The 24,578-nt window shown below is 41.4% G+C and overlaps 1 protein-coding gene across 1 annotated transcript in view; it reads left to right on the top strand.

Annotated features, from left to right (window-relative positions):
- The window catches only part of THSD7A (thrombospondin type 1 domain containing 7A), a 378,974-nt gene that overhangs the window by 222,335 nt on the left and 132,061 nt on the right, over nt 1-24,578 (top strand). The window lies entirely within an intron of this gene.

The following is a 24,578-nucleotide window of genomic DNA, read 5'->3' on the forward strand; positions in this document are numbered from 1 at the left end:
GAATAAAAGAGTTGCTCAGTAGTTTGAGCCAAATTATATAGATAAATAAAAGGAAATAAATATTTTCCCCAATATATCCAAATAGAAAATAATGCTAATGCTTGAACTACTGCCTTCTGGGGAAGGAATTTTAAGCAGGAATGTAAGCGTGTAAAAGTCCATGTTGCAAGCGATACAGAGCTGCCATTGAAACTGGGGGTCCCTGAGTCATGTTCTCTTGCTCACCCTCCATAACAGCAATAGCCTCACATTGCTTGTGGGACTGTCATAGCATTTTTTGTAACGTTGCTTTAAGAAATCGAGATATATTCTGAGAATATGACAAACACAGTGCTATTATATAATATTTTAGGAGAAAAAATAATTTCAATGTGAATTGATTTCTCACAGCTCATTTTGAAAGCCAGTTATTGCAATAATTAGTCCTTATGTCTGGCTCATTGCACATTTAAAATAAGAGAAATCGCATTCCCCAGGAAGGCGTGTGTGGGTACGGGTGTGTGTGCATTATATTCAACAGTTACTCAAAAGGAATTGAATTGAAAAAGTGGATAAGTGGATGAATGGAAAGAACACCTGCATCCAATTCGTTTAACTTAAGTGATTCTTAATTAATTTTACTTAGTTATTTTCATACATATATCAGCCCCGTATAAATGTGGAAGGAGGGAACATTTCTGCCAGTAACAATGCAACATGTTGAAAAGAGCCTACAAAATAGAAAGGACAGTGCAAGTCACGCTGCAGAGCCAGAAGTCTTGTAAATGCTTCCGACAGATTGAAGCAAGGGGTCACCTGGTATGTGTTTAGCTGTTACACCAAATGTTGTTTTGTAATTAAATTGAGCAGAGGGAATTGGAGCTGATTACTTGTGCATACAGAGCTGTATCAGGTCTTGCACTGTGGCTCCAGATTTTGTTTTATAATTGAGTTGGGACTCAACTGGGAAAACTAAGAATTAGAGCGTAAGCTTTATTTTCATGTAGCTAGCTAAGCGCATCATCTGTCCTTTTCTTTACAGTCCTTCTTCCCCAAGGTGAGTTTTACTGTGCAAGATGATATAGGAATTCAGAGCACGTCCATTGTATTGTATGCAGAAGTAGGCACAGCTCAGATAGGCATTTATTTTTATTTCCGGCGCAAAGGTGAAGGAGCAGAAATTTTTGGAAGCATGACAGGGAATAGGCTAAGATTTTGAAATCTTCAGTGTTAAACTTTCAGATGTTACTTCTGCTTTAATTGCTACAAATTTCCATTGTGCTGTGTTTCTCACAGTTTAGATGGTTATCTGATATCACTTCATTACTTTTCTCACAGATCTGCACCTGCATCTTTTAAAAATACAAACATTAGTATGATGTGGAGCAGCCCTGTGAGATAGGTCTTTTAAAAAAAGACTTGGAAAACATTCTCTGTATCCCTTATATGCACTTTACAATGTTTTCATTTTGTTGGAGCTGGTGATGTCCTAATGACATCATGCACAGAGGAGTCTGAGACAGGGTATAATTTGACATTTCTGACAAAGTGGATGCCACGGTGGTAATACCTATAAGTAGAAATTCCATATTGGAAGAATAACCTTTTCAAACCACTGCTGGCTGTCCCACTGGAAGCTCAGTACAAGTATATTGCATCTTGTTTGCACCATTTCATGGTGCTTCTTCTAACTTTCATGATAAAAGAGTACATTTTTAGGCCTTGAGGTTTTCAAAGGTGACAGCTGATGTGAGAAATTACAATGCCATTCCATTTCTCTGTGTGTATTTCAGCAAGATAACCATGTTAGTGACACCTGAAAGACCAACAAAGCTTTTTTTTAGCATAAGTGAGTCAGAGCTCATGCATCTGATGAAGAGTGTAAAAGCTTATGTAGGAGTAAACTTTGTTTGTTTTATATAAAAACTTCTGGTTTATTTTGTATATGTATGTGAAAGTGAATTAACATCTTTCCAACATATCCTCATACTCTTCCTTTCATGCCATTTGCTGCTTAGGAAAATCCTACTTTTCTGATCATTAAAGTTACAGGTAAAATGTATAAGAAAGGCATATTTATTTATTCAAGCCATTTATATACTACATTCCCCTGCCAGCTGAAAATGGTTTAGAATAATATTAAAATAAAAATGCCATAAAACCAATTTACTTCAAGGTGCATCTTTACAACCATATACAATAGCTTAGTGCAATCTTAACCAGAGTTTGATCCCTCTAGGCCCATTTACTTCAGTGGATTTAGCCAGGTGTAACTCGGTTTAAGATGTCTTACAGTCAGGGCTTTTTTTCTGGGAAAAGAAGTGGTAGGACTCATTGGGTTGCCTGCGGAGAAAATGGTCACATGGCTGGTGGCCCCGCCCCCTGATCTCCAGACACAGGGGAGTTGAGATTGCCCTCCATGCTGCTCTGCGCCGCGGAGGGCAATCTAAACTCCCCTCTGTCTGGAGATCAGGGGGCGGGGTCACCAGCCATGTGACCATTTTCAAGAGGTTCTGGAACTCTGTTCCACCACGTTCCAGCTGAAAAAAAAGCCCTGCTTACAGTGCAAGCCTAAACTATCAAATAACTATACACAACAGCTTTGTAGGCTTTTCTGAAAGGTGAGGGAAATTTGGGGCAATGGAGCTGGGCAATAGTGTGTGTGCATGCGTGCGTGTGTGTGTGTGTGTGAGAGAGAGATGGTTGGTACCCTCCCCTTCCTCTGATAAAGTGGACAATGGTCAAAGGAAGGAGCACAGCTTATATAAGCTGTCAACAGGGACCATGGTCAAAATTGGGCAATAGTCCTCCCCATTCAACCCATACGGAGCTGAAATAAGTCAGCAGTAAGACTGCAATAAGATTGAATTATGTCAGAAGTTACTTGATGGCACTTAACACACACACGCACACGTGTATACACACACACAATCTCCCCTATGTCTGCCGTCCTCAGCACTGTTTAGAACTTCTCACCTGCAATAACCCTCTCTCTTGGTTTCAGATGACAACCAGAATGACATTGGGTTGCTTGCAACTTATCTGCTTAGGCATTCGTTACAGATTTTGCATAATTGTCTCAGGTAGAGCTGTACTCCTCCCCCACCCCCTACCAGCAGGCAGCTGAAGACAAGGACATAAGTACAAGATATGTGTTAAAAGCACCATGTTTGCATAAATCTAAAGGATCTTTAATTAAGACTCCTTCGTCTCGAGTGATTCCTGCTCAGGTCTCATTTTCTACAGCTAGTAATGGATGTGACTCAACTCAGATTAAACAGCCAGAGTTTAAAACCAAAGACTGAAATAACACATGATCAAAGAAGCATAAGCACTTTAAGTGTCAATGGACTTCTTAGCTTCCCTTTTTGCCCCAGGGTTCTCTGTTAGATGCTGAAAGCCGCGACTATGTAAAATCTTAAGATGGGTACTGCTGCACGGTAACTTCATTGTTTGCCGTCAACTAAGCCCTGTAAAACGGATCAGTATCTCCTTTCTCCTGCTCCCTGCTTCATTTAATGTGTTTGGAATATAATTAGCTGCGATATTATGTTTAAACCTGAGGTCTCTTATTTTACAATTAGGCTCAAATAGCAGTGTCTGTGGGGGTGTTGTGTATAATTAGGGATGAGCATGTCTATTCAATTTGTTGTAAAGATAGGAGCCATTACAGCCACTCAGACAATACGAGATAATAGATTTATCCTCTAGCGATGCTGCTGGAGGCTTTTGATTGTCAGTGCCTTTCTACAGTGCATAGTGGTAATCAGAATTTCAATTCAGGGTTTTTTGAGGGGGGGAGCCCCTGACAGTTGGTACCTTAAGTTGTCATTGTGTGGATACATTTGTGCATTTTGATAAAAATGGAAGTTCAGCCTCTATAATGGTGAGGAATTTTCCAGAATCATTAACTTGGCTGCTCTGTCTCTATATTCAGAGCAGCCTCTCCCCTCTCCATACACAAATAACCATTTCCTTTAGCAAGATCTGCAAAATTGGATCAAGCTGGATCATAATCCCTATCTCATGGATTAGTTAAAGGTCTCAGGTGATGGGCAAAGAATTTTCTTTGCTGTAGAATGATCTTTGTGAACAGCAAAGGTATGACAAATGCAAAATGTGCCTGTAGGTATCTGTTTTTTATGCTCAGAAAGATTTTAGGTATCTTGTTTTGAAAGGATTTCTCAGCAGTGAAAGGGCCCAGCTTGACTGCAGTGATAAGTGAAGTGCTCCCTATCTGTGTATTCTGTTCAGAAATAGTACAGAAAGTGCAACCATTCCCATTTGCTGCTGTTACCCACAGGTTGGAATTGAGGTGCAAATGCTAACACTGTTGATGTGAACAGATAGGAGGTAAACTTGCCTTTGACAACACATTGATAATACATTGGCTCACATAGTTAGTGGGTCCAGAAGAGTTAGCCGTGTTAGTCTGTAGTAGCAAAATCAAAATGAGTCCAGTAGCACCTTTAAGACTAACCAATTTTATTGTAGCATAAGCTTTCGAGAATCAAGTTCGTCAGATGCATGGAACAGAAACAGGTCAAATATAGAAGAGGAGGGGGGAGGAGAGGAGGAGAGAGAAGATGCAGTTAGGGGGGGAGAGGGAGGGTTCAACCAAAACAAGTGGGTAAGTCTGCAATACAGAACAACAAGTCATCAGCACTGCACCAGTGTTTCCTAACTAATGCTTGTCATGAGAACGCATTGGGCTAGTAAATGTCCTTTATATGCAACCAAGAGAAAACTAGATTGAAAGTAGTAATTGCTGCTGTTGTCTTGTGTTCCAGCTTTCCTGAGAATAGCCTTCTACTTAAAAAAAGGCCCATACATGTGGGAATAACGTGGTATATGGTAGGCTCTTGCCAGCTATTTAAAGCAAGGCCTTTTAGGATTGGGCCATCCATGTGGAAAGGGAACCTTTCTTGTTTAATACCACTTGTCAAGCATCTTTCTTAAAGCATTTTCTAAAACTACCTAAGAACTGACTTCCATCAAACCTATGGTAGACAACAGCTGCAATCTTTATCTTTCTGTCCATAGAGGTCCTAAATTTCATTAACTATCAATAAGGTTGCCAAGTGTCCGTGTTTCCTCCAGACAGTCCACAAACTCTCAGCAGCACCAGCAGGCCTTCCTGTGCTAGCTCCACCTCCTCCCCCTTCTTCCAGCCCATCAGGGAAGCAACAGACCTGCTCGTCCAACCAAACGCTGGAGAAGCACCAGACCCAGCCTCCACTTCTGCACCTGGAAAGTAGTGGGCCTGCCCAAGCACCATAGGAGTGCTCGGCTCAGCCAGCCCAGCCTCCTCCACCGCACCCAAGATGCAGCGGGCCTGCCTGAATGCCAGAGCAGCACCCGGTCCAGCCTCCTCCTCTGCGCCTGGGAAGCGGTGGACCTGCTTTCCTGCCCATCCACCTGAGAACTGGGGGAGTGGCCAGATGATGTCACTCAATAAGTGACATCATTGCACCAGGCCTAGGAGCCTGCATATGGAACTCTGGGGTCCAGTTTATTTTTTTCTTCAATCTGGCAACCCTATCAAGTCCTTTGCAGAGTATATTTGCAATTGTGATGAATCCTAAAAGTATGGTATTTAAATAGTGTACATGTTTACGTTCACAGAGTTAAGGCTTAAATATGACCTGATACTGCCTTAAAAAAAAAGAATCAATGAAAATTGGGAACATTACATAGTGTGAATGGAACTGTCTTCTCCTTGTGTGAGGGCATATTTGGATCCAATCCATTGTCCTTCAGATTATGTTATCTTAATAAGAAAAAAAGATTCACACATTTTGTTCTTAAATCTAGAATCAATGCAATGTAGTCACCTGCTTTTCATCAGCATATTTTATTTAAGCTGGTGAGTATAAGCGTACAATCAGGGAAATTCATGTAATGTTATGTATCTTAATTCAGTGGACTAAATTAGATCACATAATTGTGTTTTATGGCACTTCTTAGGTTGATCGGGAACAGTGATGCATGTATTTCAATTAAAGGAATAAATAAAGCAAGAGTGGGTTTACATCAGGATGTTACCATAAATTATAATGATAGGCCACTGGGTAATGGACTTGTGCATCCAATTTATCAAATGCTTTTGAAGACAGAATTCTAGCTAATTTTGTGGCCCCAAATAAGCTGCACAAATACTACAACTAGAAGTGCATAAAGTGAACTACCAAATCAACTAATTATTTATCTAGAACTGATCTTGGGCAAAAGAAGAAATCATAGCGTTGTTTCTCCCCCTGTGAAGTGATTTTAATCTAAATGATAGCATCAGAACTTTGGTATATGACTGATGTCTGGCTATATTACAAAATCAAGAACCATCCCACCACCTGAAGCTCTTCTCCAGATCAGAACCTTAAATATAAATCTGTACATGGTATTCAGCAGACGAGGTTCCCAAGGCCAGGCACATATCCAGAATTTTTTAAATGTTACCCCCTTTACTATCAATGAATTAATTCATTAACTGATTTGATACTAAATGATCAACAAAGTGAGTTGCTTTGTAGGTACATGCAAAGAAGTTTGGTTTTTAAAAAATGTTTCCCCCTTATTCTCACTGAAATTCTTGCTAATCGTGATGAACTATATGGCTTAATAATAATAACAACTTGAAGAAGTAGCCTTTTTAGGGCAGCTCATTTGAATGTTTATTATACATGTTTTATGTGGTTGTTGTCCAAAACCCTTTTAAAACTCTCTTGTTATTGAGTATATTCTTTTAAGGTGCGGTCAGGCAGAAGGTTGAGTTTCTAAGCCAACATGATAATATACCAAAATTAAAAACAAGGGAGAATTCTAAGAAAACAGTCTTTTTTGGTATGATCACCCAGAAAGCTCATAAATACCAATCCAACCCAAGTCAAGTTAAGGAGACAGAGAAAACTGCTGTTTTTAAATAGAGAGAACAGTAGCAGAGGAGGAGAAATCAAAAGTGAGCCGGAACAAGGCAGTATTGGACTTTCAAGATCTGATGACACCTGTGACCCATGTTTTGTGATGAGCCATTTGCTAATGTTAATATTATTTTGTTAAATGTTACAAAGCTTTGAAGTGACAACTAGTGCTGATAAGTTTATGAGGTGTTTAAAAATCATTAGCTATTTCCCCCCTTGCTGCCCTACCAGTTATTTCTTTCAGATCTTACTTGCTGATTGTTTGATCTTTCTTTTATTCAGAGCGCAATTTGTGTTGAGTTTTGATTAATGTGAACCCAGTCTTTATTAGCCATAAAATATCTGAATTTGTCAGAGGACTTCAGCATCAACAAACTGAAAGGCCATGATATGTGTCATTTCATTATAATATCCTTATTATAGCTCCAGTTGATTGGCAGTCCAGGATCCTAGAACTCTGATGCATGGAGTCTCAGATGTGGCCCAGAATATTAATCAAGCAAAAATGAATAAAAGAGTGCAAACAAGCTGCAGATTATCTATTTTATATATTAATGTAAACAAGATAGAAGTTACAATACAGCTGTTCAATAATTTGTACAAACCTTTAGATGAGCAGTGGGTAAAGTATAAATTCCCTAGTCTTTGTTTTCCTTTCACAGCATTACTGTGCTGAAACTTTGAGTGAGAGTTTTTAAATTTTTTTAAAAATATGAATTGACCCTAGGGTTCCCAGGTGTCCACTGGTGATGGGCAAACTGCTGGAGGTTTGCTCTGTTGCCCACTGATTGCTGGCAAGCTACCTAGCAATTGCCCACCACCAGCAGGCAACCCTGGCAGGCATGCTTCAGGTGGAGTGCAATGACATCACTTTCTGAAGTGACATTATTGCCGCTGGCTGCAGGAGTACTCCTGCGCTTCATGAGGGCTGATTTTGGTGCAAAATGGGCTGATTCTAAAAGAATTGGCCCCTTGCAAAGCACAGGAGAACTCCCACGGCGGTGTAATGAGGTCACTTCTGGAAGTGACATCATTGGGTCAGGGCCTGGGAGCACACACACGCAAAGATCATTCCTTCAGTGAGTAATGAGTCCCCCCTCCCACTAGGAGCTTATAAGTATTTATTTATGTCATTTATAGTCTGCCTTTCTCACTGAGTCTCAAGGCAGATCACACAGTGTGAGATCAGTACAATCAGTAGCAAGGACAAGGGTAGGCATTTCCATACAGTATCAAGGACATTTCCATAAACAATGTCATAGAGTAGATGAATACAAGTTTACAGAGACGTAGCATTAGCAAGGATTCAATACAGGGTTGAAGGATTGCTGAAACAGAACATAATCCATTCTAGGACTGACATTAGACAACATGAAGCACAAGTAGTATATATGAGTACAAATGCACAGCACAAGATAATATGTAAAGCAACATAACGGTGGAGCCCATGGTTCCCAACTCATTGGTGAAACATTTGAGACCAGTGACCATCACCTTCCGTTTTCTTCCACTTCCTTTTTTTTTTGAAAATTTTTTATTAGGTGAGAATATTAATACATACAACTTGCAAATAACATCTCAATATCATTTTCCCCCACCCTTTCCCTCCCCCCTTTTTCAGGACTTCCAACAGCTTTCCAACCCTATATCTTAATCTATTCCTAATCTATCCCCTTTTTCTATAACTCATTATATCGTGTTTACATTCTGCTTTGTTAAGCTAAGCTCTATCTGTTAGCTTCAGATCTATTATTATTAATTTAAAATCTGTTATCTATTACTATCTGTTAACTTCAGATATATTTAAATTTAAGCTAACAAATAAAATGTCTACTTTATTAATTTTATCAATATCTATTAACTCCAAATCCACTTAAATTTAAGCTAACAATTAGCTAATACTTCACTCCATATGGTAAAGATTCCATCTCTTCCAATAAAAAGAAACCCATTCTAATACTTTTCGAATTGCCATAGTTCCCCTTTCACGTCCCACTTCTTTTCTAAATATGTTTTCAGTCTTCCCCAATCAGTAAAGAATTTTGCCAGATTCTGATCTCTCAGCTTTCTCGTCATTTTATCCATTTCTGCCATGTACAGCAATTTATATATCCAGTCTTCAATAGTTGGTATTTCTTGCACCTTCCATTTCTGCGCATATAAAAGTCTTGCTGCCGTCGTCATGTAGAATAGTAATGTTCTGTATTGCATAGGAACATCTTCCATACTTAAATTCAGCAGCAATAGCTCTGGATTCTTCTTTATTTGGGTCTGCAAAATCTCATTTATTACTTCTAAAATATCTCCCCAGTACAGTCTAGCTACATCACATGTCTACCACATATGATACAATGATCCTTCATGCTTTTTACATTTCCAGCATTTATCTGACATATTTACATTTCCAAGTGCAATTTTCTTAGGCGTTAAATACCATCTATAAATCATCTTATAGACATTCTCTTTAATACTGGTACAAGTTGAAATCTTCAATGTAGTTTTCCATAAATATTCCCATGACTCTGTTGTTATTTCTTTGTGACAGTTAATTGCCCACTTCACCATCTGTACTTTGACTGTCTCATCCTCTGTATACCACTTCAAAAGTATTTTATAAATTTTAGATATCTTCTTTTTACTTTCTTGTAGCATAGTCTCTTCTAACTCTGAGTTTTTCCATTTGATTCCTCCTTTTGAACAATCCGAGTTGTAAAGGTCTCTAATCTGTCTATATTGGAACCATCCATAACAGGAGGATAACTCTTCCTCCGTTTTGATTCTTATCGTTTTTTGTTCCATAATCAATATCTCTTTATATGGTAAACGTTCTTCATTATAGATAGCTCTCAGATCGATCACTTCAAACGGTACCACCCAAGAGGGGATACCTTCACCCAGATATTTTTTATATTTTTTCCAGACCGTGAAGAGGCTCCTTCTAATATAATGGTGCAAAAACATAGAGTCAGCTTTTATTTTATCCTGCCACAAATAGGCATGCCATCCAAACAACTTCTTATAACCTTCCAATGTTAAGAGTTTGCAGTCTTTCAGTGACATCCACTCTTTTAGCCAAACCAAACATATTGCTTCATGATATAATCTTAAGATTCGGCAACTGCAGTCCACCTCTTTCTTTAGCGTCACACAGAACTTTCATTTTTACTCGAGGTTTCTTGCCTGCCCACATAAAGTCAGAGATCTTCCTCTGCCATTTAATTTATTCCATTTAATCAAGTCTCTATCAATCTGTTGCCATAGCTTTTCATAGTTGTTCTTAAATAAATCAATATTTTTCGCAGTTATCTCAGTTCCAAGATATTTAACTTTATGTGTTACTTCACAATCAATAAGTTCCATTAACTCTTGTTGCTTTTGTTTAGTCATATTTTTGCATAGTATCTTTGATTTCTTCTTATTAACATTAAAATCCAGCCAGATCTCCGAACTCTTTTATCCTATCAAGCAACTTTGGCATGTTTTGTATTGGATCTTCCACTATAACCGTCACATCATCCTCAAAAGCTCTAACCTTGTAGGTAAATTCTTTAATCTTTATGCCTCTTATAGTATCATCTTCTCGTATTTGAATCAATAACAGTTCCAAAATCAAAATGAACAAAAATGGAGATAATGGGCACCTCTGTCTTGTACCCTTTCTTATTTCCAATTTTTTTGTTAAATCGTCATTTACTACAGTTGCCACACATTGGTCTCTATATATTGCTTTTACTGCTTGAATAAAATCTTTTCCCATTTGCAGCCTCTCCATTGTGGCAAACATAAAATTCCAGTTCAAATTGTCAAAAGCTTTTTCTGCATCCACAAAGAAGAAACCAAATTCTTTTTCATAATATTTATCGTAGTATTCTATAGCATTTACTACAGTTCTCAAATTGTCTCTAATTTGCCTGTTTGGAAGGAACCCTGCCTGCTCTTCTGCAATAAACTCGACTAACCAGTCCTTTAATCTCTCCGCCAAAATTTTTGCAAAAATTTTGTAATCATTATTTAACAATGAAATAGGACGATAGTTCTTGACATTGCTTAAATCTTGATTTTCTTTTGGTATCAATGATATGTTGGCCTCATTCCAAGACTCTGGTATCTTTTGTCTTTTTAAGATTTCATTCATTACCACTTTCAAAAAAGGTGCCAGTTCATTTTCCAATAATTTGTAGAACCTAGCCGTAATTCCATCTGGGCCTGGTGCCTTCCCTAACTTAGTTGTCCGAATAGCCTCTTTTATTTCCATCTCTGTTATTTCTGCATTCAGCTTTTTCTTCCGTTTTCCTGATAATATTGGTAAATCGATTTTGTTCAAATATTGATCAGTAGTGTCCAGATTCACTTCTTTTCTTTGATACAGTTTTGCATAATACTTTAAAAAAGCTCTACTAATAGCCAATTGATCTGTTAACGTCTTACCATCTTCTTGAATCTTAATTATTACTTTTTTTCTCCCTTTTCTTTTTCAGCTGCCACGCTAAATATTTCCCAGGTTTATTCGCACCTTCAAATGACTTTTGATTCAGTTTTTTCAGTTCCCACTCTAATTCTTTATTATTCATTACTCTCAGCTGTTCTTGCAAAATTTTTATTTCTTGATACAGCTTCTTCTTCCCTGGTCTTTTCTTTAATTGTAACTCCTTGACCTTTATCTTTTCCATAATTTCTTGCCTTTTTTTCTTCTTTTCTCCTCTTGTCTCTTGCATTTAAATCCATTAAAGTTCCTTTAATCACTGCTTTGTAGGTGTCCCAAACTTTGTCAATTGAAACATCTTTATTTAGATTATTTTGTATAAAGAATTTGGTCTCTATTTGTAGTAGCACTATATTATCTTCTAATTGCAGCAAATCTTCATTTATCCTCCATCCTCGTCTTTTGGTGCTTTTCCCAAATTTCCACATTACTGGATTATGATCTGAGCCTACTTTAGGCATTATTTCCACATCTTTAGTTCATACCGCCAAATCTTTGGTGGCCCAGATCATATCAATTCTTGATAATGTCGAGTGTCTCGCAGAATAGAACGTGTATTGTTTTGTTTTAGAATTACTTCTTCTCCATACATCTTCCAAATTTTCCTGATCTTTAATTTCAAAAAAGGATTTTGGCAAAAGTCCTCTTTTTTTGTGAGCACCCTTTGTTTTTTTATCATCATCCAAATTTGTTACTCCATTAAAGTCACCTGCCAGAATTATTTGAGCATATGTTAGTCGATCCAGTTGGTTCTGTAAATCTTTAAAAAATTCTCTTTTGCACCATTAGGTGCATAAATTCCAATCAAAAGTATTTTCTTTGTATTCCAAATTATTTCCACTGCTATATATCTAGCTTCCGCATCATTTAAAATCATTTTCGGTTGCAGCTCATCTTTAATATATAAAACAACTCCTCTTTTTTTCTGATTTGACGCAGCTGCAAATTCTTTCCCCAGTTTAGCAAATTTTAAGTATTTCACATCTTGTTTCCTAATATGTGTCTCCTGCAGACAAATTATATTACTATGTTGTTTAGATAGCCAGTGGAAAGTGATTTTACGTTTAGAAGGTGAGTTTAGTCCATTTACATTCCAAGATATGATTTTACACTCCATAGTCAAATTTTAGATCTTTTGGGTAAGTCTTTTTCATAATCCTTTATGAACATTTCCATCTCATGTCCAGATCTGAGTGTTCTTTTAATCTCACGAAATTTAAAGCTCAATCCTTCTGGTATTTCCCATCTATATCTAATGTTCAATTCTTTCAACATTTGTACTAGTTCTCTGTATTTCTTCCTCTCCAACAAAACCCCCCTAGGCAGTTCCTTCATTATTCTCACTCTTTTTCCATCAATTTCCAGAGGGTTTTGAAATTGCTTACTCACAATCTCTTCTCTTATTCTCTTTGTTGTAAATTGGACTATTATAGCTCTTGGTAAATTTTTTTGTGCTGCATATTTTGAGTTGATTCTGTATGTCACATCTAGAAAGGCTGCCACCTCGTCCACTTCTTTGTTCAAAAGTTCTGCTAGTATTTCTGAAATCTGCTCTTGGGTTGATTTCCCTTCCGCTTCTGGGACTCCGTGAAATCTAAGTTGTTTTTCCATATGTTTACGTTCCACCACGGCCATTCTTCCTTTCAAACCCTTGGTTTCTATCTTGTGTGATACAGCCAATTTGTCAGTTTCATCTTCCACTGTTTTAACTTTCTGCTGTGTCGATTGTAATTCTTTCTTGACCTCATCAATATTTTTGACCAGCTCCACCATCTCTGATTTAAAAGTCTCTTTGAGCTTCTTAATGTCCTTCACAATCTCTTGCATCATATCTTTGATCTCCCTATTCCCCTCTGCAACTTTTTTTTATCAAGACTGTCCAGCGCCATTTGCCATTCTTTCTTCGACATTGTGGGGCTTGCTTTGCCTCGCTCACACGAGTCTGCTCTTTTCCTTAGCTCCGTGGCGTGGCTGATTTACTTTTCTCAGTATAAATGTCAAGTTTTAATGAAATATTTTAAAAATTAGCGATCTTAGTGTCCAAAATGTCAGGCGTCTTTTCTCTATGGTTTTTACTTGAAGTTTATGCCCTTTCCCTTATCCAAAATGTCCTACTTCCGCCCAATTTGAGGTCAAGCCCTTTCCCTTCTCCAAAATGGCGTTCTCCCTCTTCCGGTTCTTCAAAGGCCGCTTCCAGCCAGTCTCTCTTTTGCACAGACGCACTTCCGGTTCCTCTTCTCGGCTCAACGTTTCTCGTGATTTTTCAGCTTTCTCACACTTCGCTATCTCTTTCAAGCCGCAGGTATGTAAACAATAATCTATTTTCTGCATTAGCTCTTCTCTACAAAGTTCTTTTCTCTCAATTACTTTGCCGAAACATTCACAGTAAAGTTTTAAATCTTTTTTTGCAATTTTTATCTTCTACTTTAATTCAGTTCTATTTTCTTCTCAGAAAGAGAGATAGCAATCTTTACCTTATTAGTCCTTCTTTATGGGCTGTAATCGCTGTTTCAGTAATTAAAATAATCCAATCTTCCCAATTTGATGCTGAAGCTTGGGTACGGAGGTCTTAAGCCAAAAATTTGACTCCAGAGCTACTGCAGAGATCTTTGCCACCCGTCTACGAGCAGGACCTCAAGGCTGAGTGGGTTATCCTTGTGTAGATCCCCCCCACAGCCGAGATCAACTCACCCTCGGGGTCTTAAGCGTACTTGCCTGTTCTCCGCCTGAGAACGGGGCTGCGGGCGATCAGCACCCCACTAGCCCTCACAAACAGCAACATGGACAGCTCAGCTCCCCGAGCTGCATCAGCCCTCCATATTCCCCAAGCCGGAAGTCCTCCGTTTTCTTCCACTTCCGTTTGGTCCCATGCCCTCTTCACTCCCTCCTCCAGGTTTTTGTGGTTCTCCTTCCCCTCTCATCTCCGTCACCATCTCAAGTACCTCAAAATGATTCTTGAACTCCAGTGGACCAGAGCATCGCCTTAGTCCACATCTTCTGGTTTGTACTGCAGAACTGAGAGGAGGCTCAGAGATTGACTCCTCCTTCTTCTCTTGGACTTATTTCTTCATGCTTGTGCAGAGCCCCCAGGCTGGATGGTGTGCACCCAAGAGTGCTCAAAGAACTTTCTAGAGAACTTGCAGAGTCTCTGTCCATCATCTCCAAGGCCTCCTGAAGGACTGGGGATGTGCCACAAGATTGGAGAAGAGCGAATGTTATCCCAATCTTTAAGAAAGGGAAGAAGGATAACCCGGGAAATTACAGGCCGGTCAGTCTGACTTCTGTTGCTGGGAAGATATTAGAGCAGATTTTAAAGGGATCGATCTGTAAGCATCTGAAGGACCGCTTAGTGATCCAGGGAAGTCAACATGGTTTTGTCTCCAACAGATCTTGTCAGACCAACCTGGTTTCCTTCTTTGATCAAGTGACGAGGTAACTGGATCGTGGGAACTTTGTCGACATGATTTACCTGGATTTCACTAAAGCTTTTGATAAGGTTCCCCATGACATTCTAATGGGTAAACTGGAAGACTGCGGACTGGACTATAGAACAGTTTGGTGGATAGTAAACTGGTTAGAGGACCACACCGAAAGAGTGGTGGTGAATGGCGTTTCATCAGATTGAAGGGAGGTGTCCAGTAGGGTGCCGCAGGGCTCAGTTTTAGGCCTAGTACTTTTCAATATTTTTATCAGTGATCTAGATGAAGGGGTAAATGGGCTACTCATTAAATTTGCCGATGATACCAAATTGGGAGGAGTGGCAAACACCCAAGAAGATAGAGTTAAAATTCAACAAGACTTGAATACTCTCAAGTGGGCAGTTGTGAACAGGATGCAATTCAACACAGATAAGTGCACAGTATTACATCTGGGCCATAAAAATGTGCAACACAAATACTGGATGGGGGATACACTTCTGGGTAGTAGTGTATGTGAAAGAGATCTTGGGGTAAGAGTGGACTGTAAACTAAATATGAGAAGTCAGTGTGATGTGGTGGCAAAAAAGGCAAACTCAGTTTTGGGTTGTATCAAAAGGGCCATTGCATCGAAATCGCAGGAAGTCATAGTCCCTCTCTATACTGCCTTGGTCAGGCTGCACCTGGAGTACTGTGTGCAGTTCTGGAGGCCTCACTACAAAAAAGATGTGGACAAAATTGAGAGGGTGCAGAAGAGAGCGACGAGAATGATCAGCGGTCTGGAGACTGAGCCCTATGAGGAAAGGCTGAGGGCCTTGGGAATGTTTAGTTTGGAAAAGAGGAGACTGAGGGGGGACATGATTGCTCTCTTTAAATATTTGAAAGGCTGTCATTTGGAGGAGGGTAAGGAGCTGTTCCAGTTGGCAGCAGAGGATAGAACTTGAAGCAACGGGCTTAAATTACATGCAGAAAGGTACCAGCTAGATATTAGGAAAAACTTTTTCATGGTCAGAGTAGTTCAAAGGTGGAATCAGCTGCCCAGGGAGGTGGTGAGCTCCCCTTCACTGGCAGTTTTCAAGAAGAGGCTAGATGAATATTTGTCAGGGATGCTTTAGGCTCATCCTGCATTGGGCAGGGGGTTAGACTAGAAGGTCTGTATGGCCCCTTCCAACTCTGTGGTTCTGTGACCCCCTCCCTACAATACCGGCCTCCTATCTGAATAAGAAAGCCTTTTTGTATAATTCAGTTTTGCATTGTTTGCGGAAAGCCATTGCACTAATTGGAGCCTCCTAGTTAACTCAAGACTGATTGGAAGACCAATATATAGTGCATTACAATTGTCAAGTTTTGATGTTACCATAGCATGGATCCAGGTGGTCAGGTCGGCCATGTCAAGATAAGAAGTCATCTTCCAGGCTAGAGTGAGATTGTAGAAAGCATTTTTTGCAGCTGCCTTAACTTGTTTTTCTAGTAGTAGCGCTGGATCCAGTATAACCCCTAGGCTCTTAACCGAGTCAGTGAGGGTCAAACAAACTCCATCAAAAGTGAGGAGTACAATGTCTTTCAGAATATCTGACTTCCCAACAAGCATCACTTCGATCTTGTATGTGTTTAATTTCAATTTGTTATTTTTCAGCCATTTCACTACGGCTGTCAGGCAGCGATCTAAGATTTCTACTGCATCCTGCAGGGACCTCGATAGCAAGATATAGAGTTGGGTGTCATCCACATATTGATGACACCCAATTCCATAGCTGCGAATGAGTTCTCCTAAAGGTTTTACGTAGAGGTTGAATAACATGGTAGATAGGATTGCACCCTGTGGAATCCCGCAAGATAGTTCCCATTCTGGAGATAGCTGATCTCCAACGGCAACCCTTTGGGTCCCTTCCATGAGAAATGATTTAAATCAATCCAGGGCACATCCTTTGATGCCCACTTCTGTTTCTAGATGCCTCAACAGGATGGCATGGTCTACTATGTCAAAGGCTGCAGACAGATCCAAGAGGAGCAATAAGGAAGCATGGCCTTTGTCTATATTCAGATGGAGATCATCCACTAATAATGATAATGATAATTTATATACCGCCCTTCAGGACAACTTAATACCCACTCAGAATGGTTTACAAAGTATGTCATTATTATCCCCACAACAAAACACCCTGTGAGGTGGGTGGGGCTGAGAGAGCTCCAGAGAGCTGTGACTAGCCCAAGGTCACCCAGCTGGCTTCAAGTAGAGGAGTGGGGAATCAAACCTGGCTCTCCAGATTAGAGTCCCGCGCTCTTAACCACTACACCAAACTGGCTCTCTACTAGTAATGCTACTAGTGCTGTCTCTGTCCCATGCTCTGGTCTGAAACCTGGCTGGAAAGGGTCCAGAGCACTAGAGTTATCCAAGAGGGACTGGAGTTTGTCAGCTACTGCCCTCTCAATCACTTTGCCCAGAAAGGGCAGATTAGAGACTGGGTGATAATTGGCCACATCAGTTTTGTCTAGGGATGGTTTTTTAATTAGAGGACGAATAACTGCCTGATTGAGCAGCTGGGGGAAGGTGCCCTGAGATAGCGATTGATTTACAGTACATCTCAGTGGTTCACTTATCTGATCTTTACTTGATTTTAACAGCCAAGATGGGCAAGGATCAAGCACACAGGTAGTGGCTGGCAACCCTAATTGATCCTAACCAGGATGTCCTTGGCTAGCCTGATCTCATCAGATTTCAGGAGCTAAGCAGGTTGGTCTGATTTAATACTTGGATGGGAGACCTCCTAGGAAGTCCAAGGTCGCTGTGCTGAGGCAGGCAATGGCAAACCATCTCTGTCCATCTCTTGCCTTAAAAGCTATAAGGGATTGCCATAATCTGTCTGTGACTTGGCATCGCTGTACATACAATATGAATTGAACATCTCATAGTGAAGCAACAACTAGGGAGTGAATCCAAAAGTTGTCTTCTTGTAATTGAGGGCTGTGCGGGTTTTTTTTTGCCAAGTCTGCTCTTTCACTGCTGACCCCCCCCCCCCGCTACATCCTCATGCTGTTCCAGATGGTCCTTTGTCAAGTGGGAGCAGCTTTTGGGGAATCTCAGTGGACATAAAGGCAGGGATATAAAATTGTATCCTTTTAGCCACAAACCAGAGCATATACTTACATCGCATGATACGGAGGCAGTAGGGCATAGAGTCATGTGCAAATATCTCAGTGCTAGCCCAAAGGAAAACTGACCTCTTGCTACAGTGTCCAAGAGTCAATTTTGTTCCACTATCACTGCTCCTTCCAAACTCTTAAACTGCTCAGTTTAGCATCCACTGTAAAATCACTCTATTCTTTCAATCCAGAGCTCATTCAAGCATGTTTCTGGCCTTGTACATTTTTGCGGATAAGTAATACTGATTTAAACTCAATAATACTTCATTGCAGCATCCCAAGTCGGCCATCCAACTGATACGAAAGATTTAGAAGTTTGCTACAGGAGAAGAAAAAAATTATGAAATGTTTCACCAAGTCAGTAGTTCCAGCCCAAATGCATACAGGAGCTTTGTTTGTGCTAACAGCTGCTTTGGTAGCCAGCTCTTGGCTTTGAAACCTGGGCAAATGTCCAGTTTGTTTTTTTAAAATGGTGTCATTTTGTGCTTTAAAAGAAGAATCATAGCCTTGTCTTTCTGCTGACAGCATTGTTCCCCCTCCCTTGCTCCTCTTTTATCAAGTTATGATTCTCAGGATTCTGCTCTATCCAGCACCACTAAGTCCTTCATGAGTAAAATTTAGAGCACATTCAGCCATCAAACCTGCATTAGCTTTGGAGAGATCTGCTAGTCTAGATCCCCAATAATACAACATGCAAAGAACATTTTCAGTGCAATCCCTAAGAATGCTTTCCTGGAAGTAAGCCTGAATTGGGATTCTGAGTAGACTTGCTTACAATTGCTCTGTTCATTCCTTTATCTTGGAGGGAAAGTTGAAGATATGCTATGTGCTACAAAACATTGATGGTGCTGGTTGATTACTGCATCATAGATTTCAGTGCAAGTTAAAGATAAAGGTAGTCCCCTGTGCAAGCACGAAGTCATTACTGACCCATGGGGGGGCATCATATCACAATGTTTTCTTGGCAGACTTTTTTTTATGGGGTGGTTTGCCATTGCCTTCTCCAGTTATCTACACTTTACCCCCAGGAAACTGGGTACTCATTTTACCGACCTTGGAAGTATGGAAGGTTGAGTCAACCTTGAGCCGGCTATTTGAACCTGGCTTCTGCCAAGATCAAACTCAGGTCATGAGCAGAGCTCGGGCTGCAGTACTGCAGCTTACCACTCTGCACCATGGGGCTCAGTGCAAGTTATGTCATCATTTTTAGTATCATGAAAGATATATCATTGTTTTGTAAACAGGAATAGGTGAATCCCCCTAATAACAGATACTGCAACAATAGATCAGCGTTAGAGATTATATAGAGAAAAGTAAAGTAGAGTATGCTCCCCCCTCAGCTACAGCACAGCTAGAAACTCTAGATATTTACAAGCCATATAACCTTCTAGATTAGCATTATCAGAGTTTTATGTGCCCCCCAGTCTGTTCTATTGAAATGTGGCCTATTGGTCTGATAGATTGATCTGTTTTGGTCCCCTGACTCAAATTGATTTTATTCCCAGTAGAGCCCATGCCTTTCTTCAAACTTACTTTTTTTCCCCTTTCATTTTTTACCAAGATGACATTTGATTGACTCAGGCAAAGGGAGCAGCCTGCTGTGCTTGGTTATGATCAATATACTGGTGTTCGCTGGTCCTTATCATTCTCAGTATGCCTGCATTAACAAATGAACCCTGAAAATGTTTCAGCTTGCTGTCAAACTGCACAGGAGGCAGCTACTGATATTGGATACAAAAATGCTGTGCTGTTCTCAATATGTGCCAGAGTATTGGAAAACAGTGAGGTCCCAGCTCGGTGGCATTTATATGAATTAATACAGTGATAATAGTCACTTCAGCAATTTCTTTCTCTTCAGCCTTTCTTGCTTATAGAACCCCCCCCCCCGAGACTTCTGTTGCTCTGAAGTATAGCAGTGAAGATGAGGTGGTAATAGAACAACTTCAAAACCTGATTAAGACCATCTAAAATGAGAATTTCTTCTTTGTGATCTCTATGCATTGCAACAATGGAATATCATGCATGCAAAGACCTTATTTGGAAACTTTGAAAGCTAAACATTTTCAGCTCAAGCACTCCTCACAACCTGTGGCAAGCACTTACTGCGCATGATCGGAGCAAGCCAGGCTGTGTTCCTGCTCAGTTCTTTATTGACTGCTGCAGCAGTAACTTTTTTGAGAACTACCTCTACTGCAGTCATGAGCTAGTTTCCAAATGTCCGGGGTCTGGGTCCCAGCCCCCAGACTTGGTAGGAGGGAACAGCAGGTCAGCCGGGCTGATGGGCAAACAGAGGGGGCAGCCAGCAGACAGCAGGTCAACTGGTCAGCCAGCTGACAGCAGGTCAACCGGTCTGACTGGCAGGCAGAGGGGGCAGCTGGGGGACAGCAGGGCAACCCCTCCCACAGGCAAATGGAGCCAGAACCTGCTGGTGCCAGGGGCAAGGAGCAAAAGCCCAGGGCCTCAGGAGGCAGGGGGAGACAGAGAGAGGCCAGCGAGTCCCACTCCCCTAGGGAGGGAAAGGGGGCTAGGCAAGGCGGAAGGGGGCAAGGGCAGAGGGATTGGGAGCCCAGCAGTCACCCACCCAAAGACCTTACCTGAGGAGGAGAAGCAGCAGCAGCCCCAACAACCCAAAGCCATGCCCCAGCTAGAAAATAGTAGCCTGGCCCAGGAGTTGCCAAAAGCCAAGCCACTCCAGGTGGGGCTATTGGAGGCACTCTGCAGGAAGCCCTGGGCAACCAGCCAAGGAGCCGCAGCTGGACCCACCTTCAGCCATCAGCTCTGCCAGGGAGGCTGGGCTGCTAGCCAGGGGACTGCAGCTGGACATGCCTTCAGCAATCAGCCAAGGCAGGGAGGCTGGGCAGCCAGAGAACAAGGCACAGCTGGTGCTGGTCAGTGGGGCCAGATCAGCTACCCCAGCTGCAACGGCTTGGTGCAGCCCAAGGCCAGGCTGGAAGAGGGGTGGGGCAGTAGAAGGAAGCCCTATAAAAGCTGGCTGGGAAGAGCCCTGTGGTGGTGGGTGTGAGTGAGGAGTGATGAGGTGGAGTGAGAGCAGTAAGATGCAAGGGTGGAGGTTTGGAGGAGAGTTCTGGAAGGAGGAGATGAAGGAGGACGCAGAGGGTAAGCAGGCCAGGTTGAGCAGGCCAGCGAGTGGACTGAGAGGGAGTCTGGGTGAGGTATACCGCCCCTCCTTCCACAGAGCAGGGTCCTGCAGAATCCCTGGCCCCCCTGTGACGTCAGGAGCAGACCGCCCAGTGCCACGCCCAGCGGCAGCGGCGGCAAGCCCTGACACCAAATAATATTTATTCAATAATTCATAGTGAAAGTGCAAACTCTTTAACATTAAAGCCACAAAATGGCTGGTGTACATATAGCGCAAAAGAAATGTTTTAAATCCAGTTCTCTCTGTAGAGAAAGTTACCCTCAACAGACAGACATGGGTTAAGTTTATTGTGTGCAGGTAAGGAATTGGCCAGTGTCAGCTCACAGCAAGGTGGGGCAGCTGCCCAGGCCTGCGGCTTCTGATGGGCCTACGGCAGCTGACTCCCCTCTGAAGCATCCCTTTTAATTCCTGAACTCACACCCTGCTTGTGAGTTCTTTGTCAGCTCTGCTCCCAGTTGCATATTCTGCCTAACGTTGCTGGAGAAGAACATGTAAGAGGAGCACAAAGCATGAGTGTTCCTGGAAGCCATGGCAGTGGCACTCCTAGCTGCACCCACCACCCAGCACCATTGAGGAAAGGGCGTCCAAGCAGTGTGGGCCACTGAGACTGCCGGTGGTGGGAGAGGTTGTGAGTGGGCAAAGGAAGGATGCACAGGCAGGTGAGAATATGTGGGTGGGAGAGCAAGAAGGGAACATAGTAGTGGCTGTGGGGGGCCCTGAACCCTTTCTGCCCAGGGCCCCCCCAAACCTGGAACTGACCCTGGTAAGGAATGTAAAGTAGACAGTTGCTAAAACTGTTTAAATGTTACTTATCAGGCAAGACACAGTAGATATCCTTGTCTTAAAACTTGTTTGGGACAGAAAGCTTTCTTTGCTGAGAAAATGATGCCATCAAAACAATTGGAATAAACAGTTTCAGTCCTGGGAAACCTTACTTTTAACTCAGGCTGAAGCCTCAGGTTCAAGGCAATAGCAAGGCATCAGCTCACAATTACAGTTGGTAAGACAAATTCGAAGAACATAAACAGCACTCAAAAGTATCAAAACAAAGAATTATTGCCTTCTTGTTCTCAAGAACATACAAAGAAGAAGAAAAATATAAACCAAAGAATATTTAGGCAACACTGATTGATTATAAACACTACAGTAAAGCATCCAAACCAAAGGCACCAGATCTGGGACATGTTCCATAATGATGGAGAAGTGGAGTCACGAGTTACGACCTCTGGAGTGCATATTAGATTCTCTGGAAGTGCAATTATTAGATTCTGTCTCAGAAGTACAGGTCAAGAAAATGTCTGAGGATACTCCACTTAAAGAGAAAGTACAATTCCTGTTTTGGGGAACAGTAGCTGCCAGCAAACTCATTCTCCAGAGACCTACCGCCAGACAAAGGGAGACAACTACCAATGGCAGTCCTGATATATTGCTCTTAATCTTGAGGATTGGCTTCAGCAACCACTGTGACAATGGCAGACCCGTTTTTTGCATGGATAGACATGAGTACTTGGTTGCCTCCAAGTTATTCTCCATATGAGCTCTGTTACTATCGAGATTCAGAGGAGTTAGCCATGTTAGTCTGTAGTAGCAAAATCAAAAAGAGTCCAGTAGCACCTTTAAGACTAACCAATTTTATTGTAGCATAAGCTTTCGAGAATCACAGTTCTCAGGAATAGAAACCAGCTTTCTCCTTGGAAGACCTGAAAATGCATGTAGGACAAATGTCTAGAATGGCAAATAACTTGGGTCTTGACATAAATGACCACTTCCCCGTTTGCAGATCCTTTTTCAAACCGGTAGATTCAAGCAATCATGCACCAGTAGCACTTCCTATATTGCCCTCATTGCTACAGGTGACCAAAGAGGCATGGGGAAAAGCATCTTCTGTGCCTCCTACAACATGGAGGCTAGAAGGTATGTAATAGGCATAATGTGCCTGGTCCAGCATTAATTCTACATTATTGTATCCACTGTGCTAGTCTGCATGCTCCAACATCTAAATCAGTCTTGAGTTTATTCACATAAATCACATAATTCTCATAATTAATAATAGCAAAGGGATTTATGGCACCTTAAAAATTAACAAATGCATTGTGGCGTAAGCTTTTGAGGGCTAACACCCAATTTGTCTCATGCATGCATAATTGGAAATATTTCCTATTTTGGACCCTCAACCTCCACTGTTAATAAAAAAACAAATCTTGCTCATGCAATATAAAGATGCAGGCCAGTTAGATTGACTCGTATTGTAGCATTTCACAAAAGAAGAAGTAGTTACTTTTTCTCTTACTGCACTGTTCTTTTCCCTGCAATTCTCCAGTAGAAAATTTAAAGAAAACAGTGGTTATGTTTTCAAGACAGTGAAAATGCCAGCCTGAATGCCTGTGGATATTAAATTTTAAAAAATATATTTCAGCTAACACGATTATGGAGAGAGCATTTGTTTCATATACTTGCTTAATATATCCTCCTTGTATGTCTAGCAGATGGGGCAATATTTTACAACTAAGAATAATTTTTTTAGACTGGGAAATACTATTCCATTCCCTGTTTGTTTGTTTTGTATCCCTGTTTGTCAAATTTAAGCTCTGGCTATATGATCATAAGCCTGATGGATGGCTGTAATATAAACGATGATGCATATGCTCTCCCATTAAGGTACCTGACAATGGAATCAGAGAAGATATTAATATTGTATCCAAAAATACATATCTATTATTTTCACTAGTTAGAATGACACTGTGTGTATAAACATAATCACATGACACAATTTTGTGAGAAAAGTAGTTTTTAGATTTTAATTCTAACTAAGTAGTGCTGTAGCTATGCTACTGGTCCAGGCAGCTGTGCAAGGCCCATGTCATATCTCCATGCACCAAACAGCCCAGCTGGAAATGAGTATGGTTGGGTAGGGAGAGATGCTGGGATGCCGCTGGGAGGGTGGGGCCTGTCCTGGCTGAGCATGCCAAGAAAAGGCAGCTGCAGTGGGACCGAGGGGGCAGCAGTGAAAACTGGGAGACTGGAGCTCTGACCGCTGAAGAGAACCTCTGAAAAAGCTAGGGGGCAAGGAGCCCTGGCAGATGCCTGGCAAGTGGCCAAAGAAGCAAGTAGGGAGGAAGACACTTGGCCAGAAGATGTCAGGCTGACCCTGCCTACTGGAGGAGAGAGCAAGCCCCTGCAAGTTTTTTTTTGAAGGTCTAAAGGGCTGCAGACCTGCTCTGGAGGAGGGACCAAGAACCTGAAGGGAACACACACACCCTCCAAGGGGACCAAGCAAAAGGCAATCAAGATATTGGCTCAGCGACCCGGCAGGGACCAAGGGCAATGCTTGGGCCAGAACTGCAGAGGCACATAGGTGCAACAACAGTCACCAGTGGTAGGAAAGGGAGAGCACAAGGAGGATACAAGCTGTGAAGGCTTATATCTGGTCTGAGCCCACACGGGTGATGGTGACAAGCACTTTGCAGAATTAATGCTTC

Source organism: Eublepharis macularius, chromosome 11 (assembly GCF_028583425.1).
Source record: "Eublepharis macularius isolate TG4126 chromosome 11, MPM_Emac_v1.0, whole genome shotgun sequence".
Classification (NCBI taxonomy): Eukaryota; Metazoa; Chordata; class Lepidosauria; order Squamata; family Eublepharidae; genus Eublepharis; species Eublepharis macularius.